At 45.9% G+C, this 7,656-nt stretch overlaps 1 non-coding gene across 1 annotated transcript; it reads left to right on the forward strand.

The window, feature by feature from the left end:
• The first annotated feature begins 3,089 nt into the window (after positions 1-3,089).
• Positions 3,090-3,171, forward strand: TRNAS-AGA. The gene has a single exon. It is a non-coding gene; the product is annotated as a tRNA-Ser (tRNA).
• The last annotated feature ends 4,485 nt before the right edge of the window (positions 3,172-7,656 follow it).

Raw genomic sequence — 7,656 nt, forward strand, 5'->3', positions numbered from 1 at the left:
TCTGTCAGTTGCCATGATGAGTTAATTCTGTACCAGATTGAAGGATGATGGTGAGGGACCCAGGACATCAGCAGGTGTCACATGCTGGAGCTTGGTTGCATTGCATTCCCAATTATTATGTCTAGGAACGGGAGGTTGAAGATGGGAGGATAGCTGAATAAGTTTTCTGTGTTACATTAGCTTTTAGAGGATAGAGCAGACTATTGTCCTGTCAATGGAGTTGGCAGGGTAACCTCCCTGGAAGGGGGGTTGATAATTTCCATTAGCAGTGGGCACAGTTATTCTTTGCTGGCTTTCCCGAGCTGGGAGAGGTATAGGTGGTGGTTCATATATTCCTCAGAGCTGCTTGAACTTCATTATAGACCACTTAATTACATTCAAAATGGTGAGCTCTATCTCTGTTTCTTGTGAATAATCTTCAAAAGGTTAAGTTGCCTGTAAAAGGACTTAAGGCCAATAAGGTATATTTGAAATGAATGCAGTCATCAATACGTGAGCTAAACTTAGTCAGACTGAGTTTTCGGATGGTGCCTCTGTGCTTCGTAGTGTTAGAACAAATCATTTTGCCAAGACCTTGAAAGGCAGATGCTGCCAGTCAGCTTAGAGGGCTGCAGCAGAGTACAGTAGCGGCTCTTCCAGCCAACACAGAATGATTGTTCCTTCCCTCAGATCCATGTGTTAATGTTTTGGTGCTCGTTTCCAAGGCTCACAATGAGCTGAAGTATAACAAAAATTGTTAAGGAAAGGAGGATTTTGTGGGATGGTAACTCGAGTTATCTGATTTCTAGTTAACTCAAGTTAACTAACATGATTATAATGTAGACACTCCCCAACATCTGTACTTTCTCATGGCTGAGTCCTAGGGTGAGCCATGACAAGGAAAAAATGTTTGTGAATAAAGATTTGCAGGGGTCTATATTAACATTTGCAATCGTGTTACTTACGATCTGACCAGAAATTGTAATCTAGACAAACCTCATAATATCATGTTCCTTGAGTCATTTCCGATAGTTTTGGAAGTAGTGATTTTGGACAGAAACAGCTGAAATGCTGACAGGGCATCTTCTGTTCAGACAGCCTGGTGGCAGTTTCGTGAAAGAACAATCAGCTGAATGTGTTTCTTTTAAAATGAGATGGGCACTCAGTCAAATTATGAACTCTCATTATTTCCACTCACCTTGTTTCAGGTTGCTGGTGCCAGATGTTGAAGAACAGCCTCTGAATAATGGTCCTGATACAGGTCCAGGTTGTCCTTAAGACAAAGAAAGTTTATTCCAAGGACCTTCTACAATTTTTTTTGATGTATAGGTTTTCACAAGGTTTGTACTATCCTAACAAACCACATCCATGAGTCTTTTGTTCTATGGTTACAGTAGTTTAGGGGTGCTACTCACACCTTTTCAGTGGCTATTTTTCACAGTTAGTGTTGTCAGATGCTACCGGTGTGGTGCTCTGCTTTCTCCTATGTTGATATCACTCGACTGCGTGCGTGTGTTCCCTCTGTGTGCTGCCCCAGCTCTGCGCAGATAGCTGACCCAGCAGACCCGAAGAGAACCCCCAATAACCACAGAGTCTAGTAAGATGCAAAGTCACGTCGACTAGGTTTATTGCGACGTTGGACACAATTGCAGTTCCCTGTAGGTTTCTTAGCCTAACTCAGGGCATACTACGAGAAAGTGCCTCTTGGCAAGGACCCGGCTCAGTGGCGGGACTTTCCACTGCCCCCGTGGCCGGACAAAGACACCATCCCAGGATACATTCTTATACACAGGTACAAACAAGTTACACATCACTCCTGACGTATTGAGGTGCAACCCCTCTACGCAGCAAGGTACAACCCCTCTACGTAGTAAGGTGCCGCCTCTCACCTTGTACATGTTGGTTCGATCAAAACAATTCTATCCATCATTTTACCCTTTTGCCCGTCATTGGGATGGGTCGGCCTGTTCCATGTTATCTGTGGAATGTTCCAGTATAGTGTGTTCTGTACTTTAACTTTGCTAGGTGAATATATATTTATGCAACATCAGCCCTTTTCCTGCCAGCTTCTGTGAGCAGGGCCTGCCTCTGGCTCACAGCTTAACTTTGCTTTATGTTAGCAAAGTCTTGACCATTACTTTAGTTCAGGCCTTAGGCCTCATATCGGGCCTCTGATACCAAGGTTTATATCTCAGGGCCTCCTCTTACTACAGTTAGTAGGCATGCCATTCTTTGCCAAGTTAAATGGGGTAGAACCCAATCAAACCCCTTATAGTCAGAAAAGTGTTGAAAGTTTGCAAGAACCAGCTATGATGGCTGGAGAACAGAGCAAGACGTAGGGTAAAGTTTAGATGTTCTAGAAGGAGGTGTAGTAATCCTTTGAAAAATTTTCTGCTGGCTATTGTCACATTTGAGGGCACAACCCAGTCCAGTGAGAGGTTGTGTCAGCGCTACTCCTGTAACTCTGAAGTGCCTTGAGATGCTCTGCTACTGTAGCTCACTATCAGTGTACAAGCACAGACTGAGTGTCTGTGTGATAAGCAGCCCTGGTCCAGCAATTCTGCCTCCAGCAGCCTGCTTGTCACACCTAGGCCACGTTCTGGTCTCCACGAGCCTTGCTTACTTACCACTAGCCAAGTGACCCCAACACACGCCCAGCCCCGAATTTCCCCAGAGCTGTGTTCCTTGAAGTGTCCAGCCCTCTCCTGGACCACTCAGATAAATAATAATGTTTGTTTGCTCCTTTAAAGAGACCATGCCCAGAAGCTTGCCACATTAACTGGAATTAACAATTACTTCCACTCAAACACAGCACTGAGTTGGTTTAGATTCAAAGTGAAACAAGTTTATTAACAAAAGGACATGAGTTAAATGGTGGCAAGTACATTTAACTTGCTTGCTTAACGTTGTAGTTATGTTCCTGAAAAATGCTACTTTAAGCGAAATGATGTTAAGTGAATCCAATTTTCCCATAAGAATTAATGTTAATAGGGGAAGTTAGGTTCCAGGGAAATTTTTTCACCAGACAAATATATATACATAGCATAAGTTTTAAGCAAACAATTTAATCCTATACACAGCAATGATGTACAGTAAAACTAAAATAAGTTGTAGTCATGGCTGAGTGGTTAAGGCGATGGACTAGAAATCCATTGGGGTCTCCCCGCGCAGGTTCGAATCCTGCCTATTACAGGTTTCTTTAGGGGGAAGGGATAGCTCAGTGGTTTGAGCATTGGCCTGCTAAACCCAGGGTTGTGAGTTAAATCCTTGAGGGGGCCATTTAGGGATCTGAGGCAAAAATATGTCTGGGGATTTGTCCTGCTTTGAGCAGGGGGTTGGACTAGATGACCTCCTGAGGTCCCTTCCAACCCTGATATTCTATGATTGTGATGCTTGGTTGAGGTGGTGAAGTCAGAGGGTAGGATATTTCCCAGGGAATGCCTTACTGCTAAATGATGAACTAGCACTTGGCTGAGCCCTCAAGGGGTAACACATTGTTGTTGATGTAGCCTCACACTCTACAAGTCAGCACGAATGGAGGGAGGGGAGACAGCATGGCAGAGAGAGACAGAGACACACATGTGAGAGAGAGAGATGCACATTGCCCCTTTAAGTACGCTGACCCCACTCTAAGTACAGTCTTTTTAAGTAGATCAGCAAGTTGAGACAGCAGCTGCTGCCAGCACACTCCCTCCATCCTGAGCCCTGTTGTGTCCCCCCACTTCTTTGTGGAGATAAGGTACAGGAGAAGGGGGAGAGGGACACCCTGACATTAGCAACCCTTTCCCCCACCCCCCTGCACAGCAAGCAGGAGGCCCCCAGGATCAGCTCCAAGGCAGAGGGCAGGAGCAGCACATGGCAGTGGGGTGAGGGACAGCTGAACCGCCCGGCAATTGATAGCCTGCTGGGCGGCTGCCGTACAGGGAACTTAGGGGAGAGGGGAGCTGATGGGGGGCAGACGGTCCACCCTAGTTCCAAGCCTCACCACTAGCTCCAACGGGCTGCTCTTCCTGGAAGCAGTGGACAAAGCAAGCGGCTACCAAACAGCATTATAAGGGAGCATTGCGCAACTTTAAACGAGCATGTTCCCTAATTGATCAGCAACGTAGCAACGAAACGTTAACCGGGACGACTTTAAGTGAGGAGTTACTGTACAAGAAATAAAGGTAGGGATGGTTACAAGCAAACGAAAGTGAAAACACACGTCTAAAACGTAATCAAACAAGATACAGTCTTTGTTTAAGATGGTTTCTCTCACCAATTATTCTTTGTCCAGCATGGCTGGCTGGCTCAGTCAGGACCTTCCACAGACGTATAAGGTGTTGGTTTCTCTTGTCTTCTTAGGTGACAGATAAAGATGGACCCTCTCTCTGTCCCTTATAGTCCCAAAGAATTGTCTTTGTTCTCAAAGTTAGGAAGGGCTCCTTGGCCTCCTTTGTCTCTCTGGGGTGCAGAAGCCAGGTTCAGGCTCAAGACAACCCCTGCTTGTTTGCTTGATAGTTTTGGTTATGACTAATTTGTAAATTGAGGTAAACCCACATTCCTTTATCTAAGAGAAACCAGTTTATCACCTCTGTAGGCTAGGCCAGTGGTCCCCAACCTTTCAGTGTGGCGGGTGCCCACCGAGAAGCGTGGCCGCCGGACAAACAGCCGCCGAAATGCCGCCAAGAAGCAGCGGCATTTCGGCGGCGACATTTCTTGATGTTGTCGCTTCTTGGAGGCATTTTGGCGGCGATGCTTCTTGGCGTTGCTGCTTCTCGGCGGCATTTCGGTGGCTGCTTGTCCGGCAGCGGCACTCCCTTGTCAGTAGGCGGGCGCACATAGATGCCCCGGCGGGCGCCATGGCGCCCGCGGGCACCACTGGGCTAGGCTGTCTCCTTATATGGGTTCTCATTATACAAAGGGAATTCATAACATCACTTATAAGGTTAACGCGTGTATTTTACGACGATATTAAGGACCAATGGCCTATTAGTTTTCAAAGGATACCTTGGGACAAGGCATATTTTGTGCAAACCTCATTGCAGTAACATATGAGGTGTGAACACAGGGGAGCTTAGGGTCACAGCTATGTCTTTAATGCAAAAAATAGGTGAGTCTTTACATCAAGATGGAGAACTTAAGGTAGCTAAAATCCTTATGGAGACAAGGCAGTGTAATTTACGCTGTACCCCAACCTGGGGTTACCTTGACTAGCTGCATCGAGGTAAAAGTGACACTGTCTTGTCTCCACTAGGAATTTATAGGGAGACAGCTACCTTGAATTCATCATCTTGATGTAAAACATTTTTCCCCCATGAAGACATGACTTTATTCTGATTGTTCTGTGAACAAAGGATTTGTAAATTGACGGCCTTCACCAAGAAGTTTACTTGTGATGTTTTATTGGTGCTTATTCATCAGTTCAACACGCTCACAGGGGGAACACGATGCCTTGTGCAATCTAGTAAGGTGTTCAGCCCCCAGCCTATTTTTATCTAGTAATCAGTAGCTAATTGGAAGGTCTATTTTTTTTCTAAGAGAGCAGCTCAGCTCAGCTTTTAGTTGAAACAAGTGACAAAAAGAGGCACTGGCAGATTTTTGACACAAAATGATGATGATGCTCCATTGCCAGCAGAGCTGTCCATGCAGTAGTATGGAAGTAGATGTTTAGCTGGTGGTAATCATCTTGTCTTATGAGGTTTGAAGAGTAGTGTCAATTCTGTCTATATTTATTGCATTAATAGCTGCTAATGGCAGGAAATCTCAGCATGTAGGAAGATATAGAGCTGTGAGGATGTGGCTTACCACTCCGATGACAGATGTGCAGCTGCTGCCTTGCAGTTTCTCCTTGGTGCCTCAGTTTCTCTCCCTGGGAGATGGGCTTTCTTGGGCTGGTATGGTGATTTTATTATTTGGCCCTGTTGGCAAATCAAAAGACCTCCTTTTCTGGGTTAACCAAAAGCCAAGCTTTCTTCCCTTGGGACAGAGCCTCTATAGACAGCTCTTCCATCGGTGCAGCCCTCTCACTGGGATCTGCAAATAATCCTCCATCCTGTGTGTCAGGGATGTCACCAGCCAGGAAATACTGTGGTATAGGAGAGACAATGCCTTTTCCCTCCTCTGGGCTCCAGTCCTAAGGCCCTAAGTAATGGAGCAGCCATCTGCTCCAGCCTCAAACATCTGCTTCACTACAGTGTGTGTGTTGATAGGGGCAAATTGATTAAAGGCGGGGACCAGAGTAGCATTTTGGGGATCAAGACACAGGGTTGTGGGAGCTGAGTCAGTAAAAGAGGGCTCAGTAGAACAAATCAATCAAGTGGGGTGGAGGTGCTAGAGATTGTGATGGAGTGGTGGAGAGACTGTTCAATCAGTTGGAGAGTTGCCAGCACAGGTGAGAGTGAGGTCAGAACAGGAGATGTTTCCTCTGAGGAATGGCCGTGGGTTTGGGTGGAGGAGGCTGCAGATTGGCCAAATCTATGGGAAACAAGGATAGTGAGGGAGTTAGAGGAAAGAGAATCAATTGCATATAATGTTTATAAAAATAAATCCAGGCTCAACAAGAATTCCTTACCCTCACTCCAGCTAAATCACTTGGTAGCTTGATGAAGAGAGGAGGGGTTACCCTATTAGGCATGAGGCAATACCTCAGAACATCTTGGTTTACGCCCTCCAGATTGTGGCCATTTATTGAAGCTAAATAATGATGCAATCATTCTGACTTCATTTAGTTTGCATCAGGGTGGGATTTGGCCCATTATCTTTACCTTCGATCTGTGAAGGGCTAAGGGGAGGGACAGATCTTTGTATGATTGGCAACTGAGAGTGCCCTCAAGTGGAAAGAGATGTTATTCTCTATTGGAACAGATCTGTTTGCTGGCAAGGTCCAATGGATATAAAATCTCTCCTGGTTGTAAGGGTGTTTTCTCTGTATAAACTGGCTAATTGAGTTGTAAAATAAAACTGTGGCCTTTCCTCTCCAATTTCTGCTGCTGCCGTGTGTTAATTTGGACTTTGGAAGGGGGTTGGTGGGGTGGCCACCTGCCAGCACGAAGTTATGCGCAAAAAGTTTGCACTCCTAGCAAAGGAAGGAAAGCAGATCTGTCCAAGGAGCAGGAAAGAGCTAGAGGGTGAGAGGCTGCACTTCAGGACCCTCTGGGCCACTGCAGCTCTGGAAGGTCCTGCAGCTGGACTGGGTTGGGCTGATGGAAATTCAAGAAAGCCCAAAAGGATTTAGCCAATGCTGCAATGCAGAACAGATGGGAAACTCTGCACTTTTGCTCCTCTGATAGATGCAAATTGATAGAGGACAGAATGTTGGATTTATAATGTGCATCCCTTAGTTTTGGGCAGTCAGGATTTGTGGGGGGGGGGGGTTGATTCTTATTTTCACTGGCTTTATAGCAGTACAGTTCCATCGAACTCAGTGGAGTCACTCCAGATTTGCACTGCAGTTGCGAGTGGAGAATTAAAGTACGCGGGTCAGATCTCCAGCCGGTGTATATCAGCATAGGTCCCTTGTGCAGCCATGCAGATTTACAACACCTTTAGAACCGACCCTAGCTGTCTGTTGCTCAAATCGCTCCCCCCCCCCCCCAACAAATCTGGCTTCCGTTGTTTGTATTTACTATGATGACGATGATGATAAACACAGCCTGGTTAAGTATCAGGGGGTAGCCGTGTTAGTCTGAATCTGTA

Source organism: Terrapene carolina, unplaced genomic scaffold (assembly GCF_002925995.2).
Source record: "Terrapene carolina triunguis isolate 2854851 unplaced genomic scaffold, T_m_triunguis-2.0 Scaffold42, whole genome shotgun sequence".
In the NCBI taxonomy this organism is placed as follows: Eukaryota; Metazoa; Chordata; order Testudines; family Emydidae; genus Terrapene; species Terrapene triunguis.